The sequence below is a fragment of the Euprymna scolopes genome, chromosome 15 (assembly GCF_053919585.1).
Source record: "Euprymna scolopes isolate OS-2025 chromosome 15, ASM5391958v1, whole genome shotgun sequence".
NCBI classification, from domain to species: Eukaryota; Metazoa; Mollusca; class Cephalopoda; order Sepiida; family Sepiolidae; genus Euprymna; species Euprymna scolopes.
The window spans coordinates 97,455,687-97,473,905 of record NC_136496.1 but is presented as its reverse complement, the minus strand read 5'-3'; positions in this window follow the sequence as shown (position 1 = coordinate 97,473,905).

Below are 18,219 nucleotides of genomic sequence, written 5' to 3'. Positions count from 1 at the left end.
ATAGTCAACCATATAGGAGTCTATTCGTGACCAGACACACACACACAGCTTTATATTATAGATTAGCAGGCGCTACAGACAAAAAGAAAAAGGTGGCATTACACAAATGTAAAGGTAAAAAGGCAACACCGCTTTTGAAAACATTCAGATTAGAAATGGAAAAAAATTTTTGAGAATAGAATTGAAAAGGAATATTTTTTATGGGGAAGAATGATATAATGAGGATGAAAATGAGAAGGGATGGAAAATAACAATAAAAGCCATAAAAAAAAATGAAAATATAAGAAAATGAAATGATATAAAAATTGTTTTTGATTTATAAATATATATAAAACAAGTCAAAAACTTTTTAAAAACTTATTTAAAACCTCGAAAAATTCAAAAACTTCAAAAAACTTTTTTTTTAAATTGCAATAAAGTTTTAATTATACAAACTTATAATTATTAAACATAAACAAAGCTGGACAAGTTAAGATCAGAAGAAGTAATAGAAGTTAAGAAAAGGGAAAAAGAAAAGTAAGAAAATTGAAATGTAAATCAAAAAATTCTTGAAAGATAATCTATTAGAAATTAGGTGTACTCCAGGATAAAATGAAATAAAAGTTAATATATATATATATATATATATATATATATATATATATATATATATATTATATTATATTATATACTAGCGGGGGTACCCGGCGTTGCCCGAGTGTTTGTTTCCGGGACGGGGGGGGGGAGTTTTAAAAAATGTTATGGTAGGTAAGTAGGAAGGATCAAACCCGGAGTCATGAGTAAAAGTAGGAAAATAAAGTGTGAAAAAAAACAAAAAAAAAAAAACATCTGCAACGTTAACAGTTCGGCCACCAAGAAAAGTCCATTCCAGTTGTTTAGGAAAAAAAAAAAAAAAAGAAACCACTATGGTAGGTCGGCGCGAACGTGAAAATATAATGTGAATCGTCCAGCACCCTAACCACTACGCCACAGAGCACTGCAGCTTAGTTTAGTGATTTTAAATCACTTCACATGATAGAACTACGAAGCCAAACCGGTGTTCTCTTCTCAACTGTTCCTTGTGAACGATCTCCAAACGGTGTTAAGTGGTGGCAGGGGGAGGAGGAATTTTTAAGAAAGAAAATATTTTACCACTTCCATTGATCTTAACCGATTTTGGCCGTGACTTCTCAGCAGAAAAAGTATAGAAATCTAAGATTATCGAGGAATTTGAGAACTAATAAGCCTATAACAAACCTCAGATATTGTTCTGCCGTTTGTGCATAATGTATTTGCATGAAATATCTTGATTTTTAATCCTATTAAGGTCAAAATCAGACGCGAAAAAATGAGTTCATTTTATTTATATAGATAGGTCCTCTCTATGTCTATCACAAAAACAAATTTGAATTTGTTATACAAACAAGAATACGAATATATATATATATATATATATATATGTATTCGTATTCTTGTTTGTATAACAAATTCAAATTTGTTTTCGTGATAGACATAGAGAGGACCTACCTCAGAAACGGGCAAGAATCTGTCTCGATAGCAGGCTGAAAGACAGAAGAAAAGAAGAGGCCAAGATATGTCTTTTAAAGTCTCCAGTCACACCTAGATTTCGAGCAATCTCGTGTGGTATATGCAAATTGGGTGTGCTGGGAGGAGTGAGAGAAGCATTTAAGACATGCGAATAGAGAACGTCGACGTGTATCTCGTGTTGTGAAGAACGAACTCTGCTCGACTCAAATTGATACAAGCTATTTCGGCTGTATTCTAATCATGGCTCTAAGACAGTTTGACCTCCGACTCATCCCCGAGTCTAGTGGCGCAGCAATGGATGTTCCAATAGTAGAATGGCTACAGGATGTAGAGTTAACATGTGAGCTGTGTGAGGTAACCAAGGTGGAGCGAGTACTGCCGCTGCGGCTGAAGGGTGCAGCTCATGAAACATATCAGCAACTTTCGGAGGACCGACGGAGTTACTTTGAGGAAATCAAGCATGCCCTTGTAAAGGCTTACGGGAGGGATTCATTTATGGCATTGGAATAGTTCACCACCCGCCGCCTTCAGCCACGGGGAGACCGTGGATGAGCCTTTGTGAATAGATTGCCATGCCATACAAAGGGATTTTTGCAGGCCTTAACTTGAATGGACAAACTGTCAGAAAGAGCTGCTTGAGAGGGCTTGTGCCATGCTGATGGATACCAGAGATGAGGAGGTCGTCACCGCTGTGCAACCTCGAGAGGCCGCATGTGTACCTACAGCACTGCCTACAGCTAGCGAGAACACCAGAAGTGTTAACTGCTTTAGATGCAGGGGCCCAAACTATTGGGCCCATGATTGCCTTTCGTCGCGGTCAATGACCCAGAAGCCTAGCGGACCGCGGTGTCACAAATGCAAAAATCAGGGACATCTGGCTCACACCTGTCCGGGAGGAAGTTACAGCACCAGTCTTCTTCCCAGATCGTCATTAAACAAGGCGCTACCTGCGGTGAGCATACGCATTAACGGGCATGAGTGCCACGCGCTTGTGGACATGAGTTCTGCCCAGACACTTGTGCGCAAAGAACGTTGTGACACTTGGAAAATGACAAGAAATCCGGTGCTGATTGTCCTCTTGCGGAGGTGTCATCCACATAAGCATCAGTAGTGGGCCTGAAGTAGCCGTGCAAGCTCTGATTATGGACAGGGAGTTATTTGGGTACGATTTACTCTTAGGAATGGACGCAATTGTGCAGCTAGGTGGAGTCATAGTAGATGGAGCCCGGAACGGGACATTCTCCCAATGCAAAGAGTGCATTTGCGTGGCACTCACCCTAGATAAGCCTGATTTTTGTGCGGAGTTTGACCAGTGCATGAAGTCCTGGACTGTGGCTTGGAAGTGGTTGGACGAGCAACCGCCAGAGAATTTGTTCAATACAGTGCCAGAGTACAAGATTTCCCCCGGAGCTCGCATAGAGTATGATAGGGAACTACAGACCTGGATCAACAATGGATGGCTGGTTCCTTATCCTGAGAAGGCATTGGGGGCTCCAAAGTGTTTAATCCCACTAATGGTGGTCGTCCAGCCAAACAAACAAAGTGAGGCCAGTGCTCGATTATAGGGAGTTAAACAAACACGTGGACCCCTTTATGGCCCACACAGACGTGTGCACTGATAAATTACAGGAATGGCGGCAAGCAGGGTCTAATGTGTGCGTGCTTGATCTTCGGAAGGCATACCTTCAAGTGCGTGTACAACAGTCACTATGGCCTTATCAGACGGTTTTGGTTAAAGGGAAGAGATACTGCTTAACCACACAGGATAAGCGCATAAGGCAGGCAACATCTGCATATATTGATGACGTGTACATGAATGAAGGGGTTGTATCCATGATGCATGTAGAGGAGCATCTCCGCAACTTTAGACTTCTCAGTAAGGAGCTGGAGAGACTACAGGATGACGCATGGATGCTCGTTTTACATGTCCGGGGAGAAGACGGCGCCCTGTATTGGAAATAGGGAAATGAAGTCCCAGACATGCCCCATGATGTCACATGAAGTAATGTATTTTCTTAGTGCGGAAAATTGGTTGGACACCTCCCTATGGGTGGCTGGCTTTGTGTTGTGGTGGCGTTCATAAAGAGGAGAGCATCTGAGGTCACCACTGGATGAGATGATATGATACACGACGTCCCTCTCAACACAATGCTGGAGGAAGTCCTCACCAGAGTGCGCAAATGGTACGTTGACAGCCGGGACATGAGTGTGTGGGTTGATGCAAGCACTCTTGCCACAGGCGTATCAATAGTCCATGATGGGGTCGTGGTGGAAGATGCCTGCTGGTTACACCCAGAACAGGATTCCCAACATATAAATCTGGCAGAGCTTGATGCCATCATGAAGGGGATGAACTTGGTGATCCTCTGGAAGTCGACTACCCTGCAGCTGTTTACAGATTCTGCCTGCGTCCACAAGTGGATTTCAGACACCCTTACTGGGAGGACCAGAGTATAAACTAAAGCTACGAGCGAGATGCTCCTCAATACCATCATGAGGATCAAAAAGAAATATGCACTGTCAATAGAAATCTCCCTGGTCAGATCCAGCCTGAACAAAGCTGCTTGTTTAACAAGAGTTGCCCGCAGATGGATTGATACCACTAGAAGAACCATGGAACCCATACAACCAGCCTGCGCCGCAGCCGCATGCTCTGCTCAGTTTGATCGAATCAAGGAAGTCCACCACCAAAGTGGACATCCAGGGATCAAGCATACCTTGTATTTTGCTAAGTTGGATGACCCTGAAGTATGAAAAGCAGACGTTAAAAGAGTGGTTGAGAGCTGCATGGCTTGCCAATCCATCAATCCGGCATCTGTTTGCTGGGAAAAAGGAAAACTGGACATAAAGAGCCACTGGAGCCGGCTGGCGATAGATGTTACTCACCACAACAGCGACGATTACCTAATGCTTATTGACTGTGGTCTATCTAGGTTTGTGATATGGCGGCCGCTCCACCGGCAAGATATGGCAGCAGTCATCCATCAGCTAAACAGCATCTTCCTTGAACATGGCCCCCCTCCCCAATGGAGATACTAACTGACAACAGCACCACTTTCACCAGTGAACAATTCAGAAAGTTTGCCGATGGCTGGGGAGTACATCTGCGATTCCGATGTGCCTACGTACTGAGCGGGAATGGGATTATTGAGCAGAACCACAGGACTGTCAAAACTATCGCTGCTAGAATGGGCTGTGCAGTGTCTGAAGTAGTTTATTTATACAACATGACCCTGTATCGCCCTCTACAGTGCTGGCCGACACATTGTACAGGTATCACGTTAGAGTGAAGAGCATAGAAACGAACCCAGACCTGAGACGAAAGTAACTGGAGGGAGGCTGGAAAAAAGGGATGTTGTCTGGATCAAGAACCCGCGTGGCAAATGTATGACTCACTATGGACTTGAATGCATCACTGAAGTGATTAACAAGCAAGCAGTGTGTATCGACGATGTGCCCCGTCACATTAAGAACTTACATTAGGACACAATTGTGGCTACTTGTGAACCACGGGAGCGAGTCTGACTTTGAGTCAGGGACCAGTGAGACATCGCTCTGGTTCACAGCAGCTCCCTCAGAAGGTGACTCTGATATCAGTAGCTTCCCAGTGGAAGCGGTATTCTTTAACCCCCAGTCCACAGACGAGAGCTTAAGCAAAGAAGAGGCATGCATCATTCCCCTTCGGAGAAGCACCCGGCGACGGCGATGACCACCTCATTGCCATTTCTGTGATCATAAGATCAGGGGGGAGGGTGATAGATATAGAGAGGACCTACCTCAGAAACGGGTGAGAATCTGTCTTGAAAGATAGAAAAAGAAAAAAAGAGGCTAACATGGCGACTGTTGTCTTTTAAAGCCTCCGGTCATGCATAGATCTCAAACAGTCTCGTGTGGTATATACAAATTGGTTGTGCCCAAAACATTATAAAAGGCGAGTCACTGGCAGCAGTGGGAGAAGTGTTTAAGACATGTGAATAGAGAACGTTGACAACACTACTTGTAACTAGCGAACCTCTGCTTGACGTTTTAACCAAAAAGTTTTGTTGCTTTGCGCTGGATAAAGACTTCTGATAGTTTTACAATTTGATTAATATATACGAAAAATCCATTACTTTTCTAATTAATTTTCATACGGAAAACTGACTTGCATAAGTTTTATTTTATATATGTTTCTATATATGGTATGATTCTGGCAAAATATACACTCAAGAGGTAACCTCATTTGCATATTACATTAAGGAAAATCGATTTTACTAAATAGCTGTATGTTTGTTACCGTTTATAGCGAAAACATTGTTTTAAGTGTTCTATTTAAGATTGTTATTTAAAATTTATTTATATTGATAATATATTTAATTTATTTGGAATTATTATTACGGACATCAATTTTTAGAATTATTTCTCCTGGGCGCTACCTGTTGGATCAAATACAATATTTTCCTTCAAAAACACTTTAAACTGCAGCAAATTTTGTTTTAAAAATTTTAGAAAGTGTCTTTAAAAAAAAAAAAAAGCCAGTAAAGTGCATTTAAAAAAAAAAAGCCTGTGAAAAGTGCCTTTAAAAAAAAAAGAAAGAAAAAAAAACAGTGAAAGGAATTCCATGAGTTTAAAAAGCTTATTTTGCAACGTCATGACGTCATAAGCACTCGTGGCCGTGTGGGCAAAATAGTGCGTCCTTACGTTTTTTGCCTTCTTCCTCTCTTTCACGTTTCATGTATGAGCCCGGACACCATACCTCGTTTTTTTTTTTCGTTTTTTTTTCTAGTGCACGGGCAACAAAAGTGCTCGATATCCGAAGAATAGCTTATTCTCTTTGTATCCCTTCTGCCAAAATATCTGATGGAGAGGGTGTCACGTACTTTGGGGGGGGGGACGATTACATTTCCATGTTTTTGTCCGTTCTTTTATTGTGGAAATTGTTGTAGCGTCATCAACGTTGGCCACGATGAAAATGTTCCAAACAGAACTTCATGTTAACCCAGGCAACGCCGGGTATCCATGCTAGTACATTATATATATATATATATATATATATATATATATATATATATATATATATATATATATATATATATATGTGTGTGTGTGTGTGTGTGTGTGTGTGTGTGTGTGTGTATATATATATATATATAGCTATTTAAAGGTTATGAGGGTTTTTGAAGCATGAAAACAATGTTACTTTTTTGTATTTAATATTTTTATTGTTATTTTTTTATATTTCAAGCGGACCTCCGCTCTTAGCCACAAAAAATATTGAAAATGAAGCGTTTATATATATAGCTATATATGTATATGTATGTATAAATGTATCTGTATACATGTCTATGTATATATATGTACATCATATATATATACATTATATATATATATATATATATATATACATTATATATATATACATACATTATATATATACACTATATATATATACATACATTATATATATACATTATATATATACATACATACATTATTTATATATACATACACATTATATATATATATATACATACATGATATATATATACATACATTATATATATATATACATGCATTATATATATATATACATGCATTATATATATATACATACATTATATATATACACACATTATATATATATATACATACATACATTATATATATACATACATTATATATATATACACATACATTATATATATACATTATATATATATATATATATATATATATATATATATATACATCCATTATATATATATACATACATCATATATATATATACATACATTATATATATACATACATTATATATATACATACATTATATATATATACATACATTATATATATACATACATACATTATATATATATATACAGACATTATATATGTATACATACATTATATATATACATACATACATTATATATATATGCATTATATATGTATACATACATTATATATACACATACACTATATATATATACATACATTATATATATACATACATACATTATATATACATACATACATTATATATATATACATACATTATATATATACATACAGTACATATATATATACATACAGTATATATATATACATACATTATATATACATACATTATATATATATACATACATTATATATACATACATTATATATATATACATACATTATATTATATATATATACATACATTATATATGTATACATACATTATATATATACATACATTATATATACATTATATATACATTATATATATATACATACATTATATATATACATACATTATATATATATACATACATTATATATATACATACATTATATACATACATACATTATATATATACATTATATATACATACATTATATATACATACATTATATATATACATACATTATATATATACATTATATATATACATACATTATATATATATATACATACATTATATATATATATACATACATTATACATATACATTATGTATGTATATATACATGCATCATATATATATATACATACATCATATATATATATACATACATCATATATATATATATATATATATATATATATATATATATATATATATATATATATATATAACGAGCAAACAGTTAATAAAACATGTTAAAAAACACTTTGAAATGAGTTAAAAACATATTTAATCTGAAAAGGAAACACTAGATAAGTGGATAGTCCTTAATCCACGGAGTTTCGAAGAAATAATTTCCTTCTCAGCAGAGGGTAGGAATTAGCAAAATGCGGGATCGGATTTTGCATGCAAAAGTATTTGATGAAACAACAAGTAAGTCAAAGACCTTACTTGAAAACAAAATAAGTTAAGCAGAGGGAATGTGGCGAAGAAAAAGGCGATTACACATAATGGATAGTCCGGTGGAAGATAAATAATCCAGTGACGGTAAAATCCAAATATATAACTTCCAGAAAGATTATTGAATTTCCATTACTTGTGCAAATGGACCTGTGCTGTGCACTGAATTCGAATTCCAAATAAACAATTGTTTATACTGTCTGTTTTTGTTTTTGTTTTTTTACATCGTTCATTTCTGTATTATGTTTAAGTTATTTTAAACCCCACTCTTCCCATGTTAAATAATAATTTCGAAACAATAACATTAATATTTCAGTGCATATATATATATATATATATATATATATATATATATATATATATATATATATATATATATATATATAAGAGTGAAAGAGAAATACAAATATAGGGGGAATAAAAAAGAGGAATATATATTTAGGTGGAAGAAAGTGATTAATGCAAATAAATCATAGACTTAGAAGCAACACAAGCTGATTAAAAGGAATAATAACTCTGCTGGAAACCACGACTTGGTTGTTATGCATAACGTGTATGTGTGCGTGTGTCAGATGTGATACAACGTGTATGTATGTGTATGTAAGATGTGATAACAATACTATTAAATGCTGAGTGTTTGTATTTATTTTTTTAATGGATGCTTATCTTGATGTTTTATGCTGTTTGCTATGTGTTACTTTTAATTTGTTTGTAGATGTTTTTCATCTATATGTTTCTTTGCCAGTCTTATTAAATAGCATTTATTTATGATAAATGTATATGTAATTGAATGCTGGGAGTCATGGACAGAGAGATAAAGACAGTGAGAAAGGTATCAATTTAAGGGTAAATAAGCATGTGTATTGGGTGAGGGTGTATGGAATATCAGATACATATTAAGAGCTTGACCAGTTGTGACGGCTTGACCCACATGGACCGTCAGGTCATGTCATCTGGAGGTCAGTAATACAATAGAGGGCACTTAAAAAAGATAAATCTATGAGAAGTAAATAAAAGGAATGATGATGATATAAAGTTATAAACCGAAGAGTATCTGTTCTGATACTACACTCCACCTTTTCTGTCCTAGGTTAATGAAAGAGAAATCCCTCATGACTGAGACTAATTTTATTTTTGTTTATATCCAGAGTGCCCCTTTTTGGGTAGATGGATTTCCCCAAATTAAAAACCGACATTATATCTTACTCTGACCTCGTGGGGAGGCAAGTAAATCGGAACCCAAGCCTATTTATATATATATATATATATATATATATATATATATATATATATATATATATATATGTGTGTGTGTGTGTGTGTGTGTGTGTGTGTGTGTGTGTGCATATATATATATATATATATATATATATATATATATATATATATATATATATATATATATATATATATATATATATATATAAATACCAGCGATGGTTAACGTTTTGTTGTTCTGAAAAAAGAAAAACCGAATGAATTTATAAAATGGTGATCAACGTTTCGTCCCTATTTCAGGGGACATCTTCAGGATATTAAAAGGAAAAATACAGAAGAAGAAAACTATCATAGACCATACATTAGTGAAAAGGAAACAGTGTTAGAATCCTACCCATATCGGGAAGGAAACTATTAATGTGTGTGTATAGGAAGGTTGGGTTGTTCAATGTCTATATATATATATATATATATATATATATATATATATATATATATATACACACACACACACTTTTAAAAATATGCTATTTAAATACTTATGTACACTTTTTTTTCTTCTTCTCTCTAATCTTATTCAATTTTGTTTAAATTATTTAAGGAAAAAACGGTTTGGGATAATAGTATGAATTAACCAGGATCTGTCTTTTTATTTTGTTCTTTCATTATTATTTTCCCTATATTAGGGGCTAAATGGTAGAAGCCCTTTCTTTGCATAATACTATTAGTGTTTAATATTAGTGCTGACTCTAAAAATCTTCTTTTGGCTCTATCTATCACGTATTTTATAATTTTCGCATTATCTAAATAAAATGAATGATCGTGTTCCGCACAATGGCAAAAGAGTGCATTTAGTGCATCACCATTGCTTATATCTCTTCTATGTTCGTAAAGTCTTAGTTTCAATTTATGCTGTGTCTCACCTGTTTGCTTGTTGATACTCGTTACATGGGATAGAATATATACTGGCGTTGGATGTGAGGGTTTTGGGTAAGTGCTTGGTAGTTTTTAATGTCTGTTTTATTGTTGTGGAAGTTGTTTGCATCAAGTGAAAACCAAGTCTATTAAGAGTGTCGTAGATTTTTGTATTTTTAGTGTGGGTCGGAATGAAAAGACGTCTGTTTAATAGGGAGGTATTTGTTTTATTTTTCTGTCTGTTTATGTTATAGTATATTTTCGTAGCTTTTTTCTTTGCATCAGAAATGAAATAGGACAGGTACTGTAATGTTTTTAAAACATTCGTAATGTGTTGAATTTCATCATTAAGATATTGGGGGCTGCATATTCTAAAGGCACGCAAGTAAAAAACCAATTATCATGCCGGTCTTTATTTTATCATTGTGGTGCGAGTAGTGGTGAATATAATCGTTTTAGTGTGTGGTCTTTCTATGTACTTTGAAACTCAGATCGTTTTCTGATCTAATGATGAGTATATCTAGAAAAGCTAGGGAGTTGTCTTGTTCGGATTCGTGTGTAAATTTTATGGATGATTCTACTAAATTTAATTTATTTCTAAGTTGTTCTATTTGTGCGTTTATGGGGAGAAAAATAAGGATATCGTCTATGTATCTAAAGTATGTGTAGTTTTTAGGTAGTCTGAAGTTGAAAAAGTTGGTCTCTAGGAATTCTAGAAATAAGCAAGCTAGTACACCACTAAGGGGGTTACCAATAGGGAGTTCAAATTTTTGTCTGTAGTAGGAATTATTGAACTGGAATTAGGTGTAGTGAACTACTACTACGATGCTGCTACGGTATGCTTCACTTATTTCTCTCTTTCTCCCTACTCTTCTACTTTTCCCTTCCTTTCTTCTCTCAACGTCACCAGAGGTTTCAGCCGATCGGAATAGAGGACTGTCTTGGAGGGAGATACAAAAAAGAAATCTGTCTCCGACATGTGGAAACGATAGACGCATCAACACGCAACGGACACGTTTTCCTGGGTAAAGACTTTTATCAAAGAAATGTACCATCCTTTTTGTACCCCTATATCTTGGGAACCCTTATAAAACATCATCAATCCTAAAGTCTCGTCGCACTTAATTATAACCCAATGTTTTCTTTTCCACAACCGTTTTTTTCAGCACTCTTGTTCTCTCTCTAATTTCGGAGGTGCCCCAAAAAGGGGACCAACCGAAATGGTGACCCTTTTTCAAACATCGTTAAAAGCTATAGTAACCGCCATAATTTGGTGAACGCCCGACGTGCGTATATACACGCAATCTTCAAAGAACAAAACAAAAAAAAAACGATGATAACGTGACAGTAAAATAAAAAGAAAAAGAAGGCCTTTCTAAAACTACAGTAGAACCTTACAAATAAAGTATATATAAGTCTGCTTTCCAAGAAATGCTGCTAATATATATATTTTTGCTATTTTTTGAAACGGTTTACACTAAATAAGGCAAAACAAACAAACAAGAAAAATAAGTAGTAAAAAAAAAGAGAGAAAGAAAAACAAAACCTTTTTTACGTGATTCTCACCAGATAAATGACTAAAATAAAATCTGGTCTAAAAACTATTCTGTAACAAAAGTGACTTTAAGAATCAATACAGAATCCCAAATTTCATTCTTAAACACACACACACACACACACACACACACACACACACACACACACGCACGCAAAAAAGGAACCTTCCAGACGCACGCGTGTGAAGCCAATTTTGGAACATGTGTGTGCATCGACGCACTCAGTTTTTTTTTTTCTTTAAGAACATTGACTATATATTCACACACACACACACACACACACATATATATATTTATATATATATATAAAAAATCTTTTAATTGACTCTATTTCTCTAAGCACCTGCTGAAATTAACCTCTGGTGAGTATTCGCTTTTCTCTCTTCTTGCTTATCACACCCCAGCTATTTCCTTTAGTTGCAGCTACAAATAAATAATAATAATATAAAAAAGTAATAATAGTAACTAATAATAATCATAGGAATAATAATAATTAATAATAATAATAATAATAATAATTAATAGTAGTAATAATAGTAATAATAATAATTAATAATAATAATTAGTAATAATAATAATAATGGACGCACAACAGGTTAGCATAAAACCCCCACAATTTATGGAGACGAATATCAAGCCGCCTGACGTGGTAACAAATATACCTCCAGCAATTCTGCAGTCGCTAAACTATGCAAAGTTAAAGGAGTCTGTGTTGTCTGCATATGAAAAGACCATACATGAACTCCTGGAGAAGTTGATGAGGACCACTACGTTAGCTGGTCGTCTGTCATTATAACTCCAGAAGATGGTAACGGTCGCACATAGAATAGGGGCAAGCGACGAGATAGTGCACCATAAATTCATACACGCACTTTCGACGCAAATCGCCCCAGTAATAGCAGCCCACACTGAAATGCCGTTAACGGAGTTGGGTCGACTATCCGACAACTTGATGCCGTTAATAGAAAATATGTCAGTATTTCAGGCGGTTGAGAGTCGAGCTCAGAAAAACGACCATATTACTACCAGACAGTCTAGTGAAACCACTCCAGCCGGCCTATGTCCATATAGAAGGAAACAGCAGCCGAAGATATGTAGAGCCCATATATATTTCGCGGAGGAGGCTCGTACATGTAAGCCATGGTGTAAGTGGCCAAAGAAAAAGAGTAGCTTACAGACTCTGCCTAACTCGCGCCCTTCCTCTTCCACCCCCTAGTGATTCGGAAAACAAGAAAGGTGGACTGCGTTTGTTCCAGTAGTGCCGCCGTTATTAGAAGTTTCTGCTAAAATAGGAGCGTCTAAAGTCAATTTTATCATAGATACAGGAGCTAGTGTTTCCATTTTACCACATTCCGTAGTAAATGGAATTACTCTGGAGCCAACTCCTGTTCATATCTCTACCGCTAATGGTGAAAGCATAAAATGCTATGGTCAGACAAACCTCGAAGTTAAGATACCTCGTTTAAGAAAATCTTTTCAATAGAGTTTCGTGATCGCAGATGTCACTAACCCTTTGTTAGGATTTGACTTCTTAAACAAATTTAACATTATAGTGGATTGTAAAAATAGATCCATCCGTGATAGCGTAACGGAGCGTGAAATTACAGTCAATGCAGTAACGGGAACTGATGCTGTAGTGATTAACAAAATAAACCTAGCGGATTATGTTACAGAAGTAATAGGTAAATATAATAATGTGCTTTCACCACATAGCGACACAAACAAAGACTATGGTGGAGTGTATCACAGGATTGATACAGGCAGCCACGTACCAGTCTTTGCTAAAGCCAGACAACTTTCCGGTCCTAAGTTAGATGCAGCACAGGCAGAATTTAAAAAGTTACTAAATACAGCCTTTGAGTAGCGAGTGGGCAACCCCTTTGCACTTGGTGAAGAAGCCAGATGGGTCATATCAAGCGTGCGGTGATTTCCATGCGTTAAATAGCATTACCAAAATAGACCGCTACCCAGTACCAAATATAAATTCCTTCTGCACACAGTTAGCTAATAAACAATATTTTTCCAAAATAGATTTAACTGCAGCATATCATCAGATTAAGGTACACTCTGAAGATGTGCCTAAGACAGCAGTAGTGACACCTTTTGGTTTGTTTGAGTTGAATTACATGCGATTTGGTTTAAAGAATGCTGCGGCTACATTTCAGCGTTTTATGGATAAAATATTTTAAAAATTAAATTGCATATTTATATATTTAGACGACATACTAGATTTTAGCAAAAGTGAGCAACAGCACAAGGAAGATTTAGATAGAGTATTTAGGATCCTTAGTGATAACAATTTAAAGATTTCCTTATATAAGTGTGTATTCGGAGTACCAGAGTTAGATTTCTTAGGTTTTCACGTAAGCAAAGAAGGCTTGTTGCCTACTTTAAAGAAAATCAAAGAGTTTGAAAATTTTCCCATACCTAAGGACTCAAAAAGCTTACTTAGATTTCTGGGGATGACAGGTTTTTACTGCAGATTAGTCCCTAATCATGCATCCATAATTTTACCACTATCCGAATGGATGAGGTTGGATCCTGAAGCAAAGACCTAGCTTAATGAGGAAGAAACTAACGCCTTCAAAACAATAATAAGCAAATTATTGGAAATTACAGCGTTAACTCATCCACAGTCTTCAGCTACAGAATACCACTTAGTTACAGATGCTGGTCAATACGCTGCATTACACCAGTTGATAGATAAGAAACCTATAGGTTTCTTTTCCAAGAAATTTTCTCAAACCCAAGCCAAGTATTCCACGTTTGACAGAGAGCTACTAGCAGCTTATTTTTCAGTGATACGTTTCCGCCACCTCATAGAAGGTCGTCACGTGGCATTATTCACTGATCATAAACCATTATGCGGAGCCTTTTATAGTCAGACACCAGCAAAGTCAGATCGACAACAGCAACACTTATCAGTGCCTGCCGAATATATTGCTAACGTGGAGTACATTAAAGGAGCTGAGAATATAGTTGCAGACTGTATGTCTCGGCCTGCATTAGCTGTGCAGATAGATGCATGCGACTTGGCTGAAATAGCCCAGCCACAAAAAGGTGATGACGAAATAAAGTCATACACTTATTTGAAAGAATACTGTGTCAAGCGAAGTTGGCTCAGTCCTATCCGATACTTCAACTAAGTACCCCAGACCGTTTATCCCAAAAGAGCTTCATTACATAGCTTGGTGCATCCTGGTATGGGAGCATCTATAAAACTGGTCAAGTCCAGATACTTTTGGCCTAGTTTAGATAAAACGATTAAACAATTCTGTGCAGAATGTGTAGTGTGTCAACAATCAAACATTCACAGACACACAAAGTCTGCAGTCCAAGAATTTGAGTTACCATCTGCACGTTTCCAGACGGTACATATTGATATCGTTGGACCCCTGCCCTTAATGCGCAATGAGTCCTACCTTTACCTGAGCCCTTACAAATATTTGCTTACTTGCATCGATCGTGTAACTCGTTGGATTGAAGTACAGCCTATGACTGAGATAACTGCACAGTCGGTAGCAGAAGCGTTTAATTAATGCATGGATATCTTGATTTGGAGTCCCACTGCATATTGTAACTGACAGAAGTAGTCAGTTTGAGAGCGAATTGTTCCAGAAATTAGCCAAGGTAGTAGGTTTTTACCGATTGAGGACAACTTCGTATCACCCTCAAAGTAATGGGATGATTGAAAGAGCACATCGTACCCTTCAAGCAGCAATAATGGCCTGAAAAGAATCATGGATGAAAGCGATACTGGTAATTCTGCTGGGTATACGTAGCACCCCTAGGCTTTTCCCCTTTTACGTCTGTTACTGGAGCTCCGATATTGATTCCTCAGCAGTTGATACACAAGCAGAGAGTAGGAGAAACTCCAGTTAATAACCAGTACATACGTAATTTGTGTGAATGGATGTCCCAAATTGATGTACTCAACAATGGAAAAGTATATATCCATGACAGTCCCAAAACATTTATCTTCCTGTGAAAAAGTATGGCTCAGAGTTGATCGAGTTAGAAAACCATTAGAAGCACCGTACTCAGGTCCTTATAAAGTTTTGACTCGATCAGATAAGCATTATCAGATCGATATACACAATGGTACTCATACACATGTATCAATAGTTAGATTAAAGCTGTACATAGAATCAACTAGTACTAATAAAATTAGACCGACTGAGAAGGCACAGACAAATGATGGTACTACTAATGATAAACTTATTAAGACAGATGATACCGACAAAGTTGAAGACAAAATTGCTGACACATATAAGTCTAGATCTGTTAGGAAAGTAACATGGAAAAAGTAAAATGAGTATTTTTATTTTTAAACAAATTTAGGCAATATACATATTTAATAATTCTGTGGAGGGTACTTAACACCGTCATTTGGAGGGGGACTCGTATAGTGAACTACTACTATAATGCTGCTATGGTATGCTTCACTTATTTCTCTCTTTCTCCCTACTCTTCTACTTATCACTTCTTTTCTTCTCTCAACGTCACCAGAGGTTTCAGCCAATCGGAATAGAGGACTGTCTTGGAAGGAGATACAAAGATGAAATTTGTCTCGGACATGCGGAAACGATAGAAGCATCAACACGCAACGGACCCGTTTTCCTGGGTAAAGACTTTTATCAAAGAAATGTACCATCCTTTTTGTACCGCTATATCTTGGGAACCCTTGTAAAACATCATCAATCATAAAGTCTCGTCGCACTTAATTATAACCCGATGTTTTCTTTTCCACAACCGTTCTTTTTCAGCACTCTTGTTCTCTCTCTAATTTCGGAGATGCCCCAAAAAGGGGACGGACCGAAATAGTGACTCTTTTTCAAACATCGTTAAAAGCTATGGTAACCGTCATATAGGTTCTATCAGTGATAAGTTTTATTATTTGTATTAATGTATCCGAGGAAAAAGGTAGATCGGCTTTAATTTTGTTTAGGTGCTTGTGGAGTAGATTAAGGCATTTTTTGATAAGAATATTGGTGTATGGGGAAATTATATCTAAACTATGAGGGTTTTGTTTTGTATGTCCATATTTTTTATTTTATTTAGGAGGCCGCCAGAATTTTTAATATGTGAAGTGCTCATAGTGCCCATTAATGGAGTTAAAATCTGGGCAATAGCTCGTGCTAATTTATGGATGGCACTTCACATATTAAAAACTCTGGCGACCATCTAAATAAAATAAAAAATAATGGATCGATATAAATATATATATATATATATATATATATATATACATATATAAATGTATATATATATATGTGTATATATATATATATATATATATATATATAAATATATATATACAAATACATATATATATAAAACCATATCTATATATATATATATACAATTGAAAGTGTCTGTGTATTTGTGTGTCTGTGTATCTGTGTGTCTATGTATCTGTGTGTCTGTGTGTCTGACCCAAACTGATGAAAAAGGTTGCCTTATCTCTGAATACCATTTATGTAAAATTTAAAATATTTAGACAGAAATTGTCTCAGTAATTTGGAAGAGACCGCAGATATCAATTTTTTTTTAACTTTGACCCCTATTATGACCCCTTAAAATTTATTGTTTTGGGCTCCAATCAAGTTATTAAGTTAGATCCATGTCCAAGAAACCTATATCTAAAATTTCAAGTATTTAGACCCAAAATTGTCAGAGGAGTTTGGTAGAGTTCTCAAAGGTCAAATCGTTGAACTTTTATCTTTTAATAGCCAAATTTCTGGCCGAAAACCGATCACATCGATTTTCCCACATCTCAGTACCCTGTATATCAAATTTTGAGTCTGTAGACTTAAAATTGACAGAGTTATTGCGTAAGGAAATGTACATAGAGAACCACACACACACACTTTCACTTTTATAAATATATTAGCACAGGTGCCCAGCGTTTCCCGGGTGTTTGGAGGTGTATGCTGAGCAAAAAAAAATAACGATCAATTTTTTTTAACTTTGACCCCTATTATGACCCCTTAGCATTTATTGTTTTGGGCTCAACTCAAGTTATTAAGTTAAATCCATGTCCAAGAAACCTTTATCTAAAATTTCAAGTATTTAGACCCAAAATTGTCAGAGGAGTTTGGTAGAGTTCTCAAAGGTCAAATCGTTGAACTTTGACCCCTTAACAGCAAAATTTCTGGCCAAAAACAGAT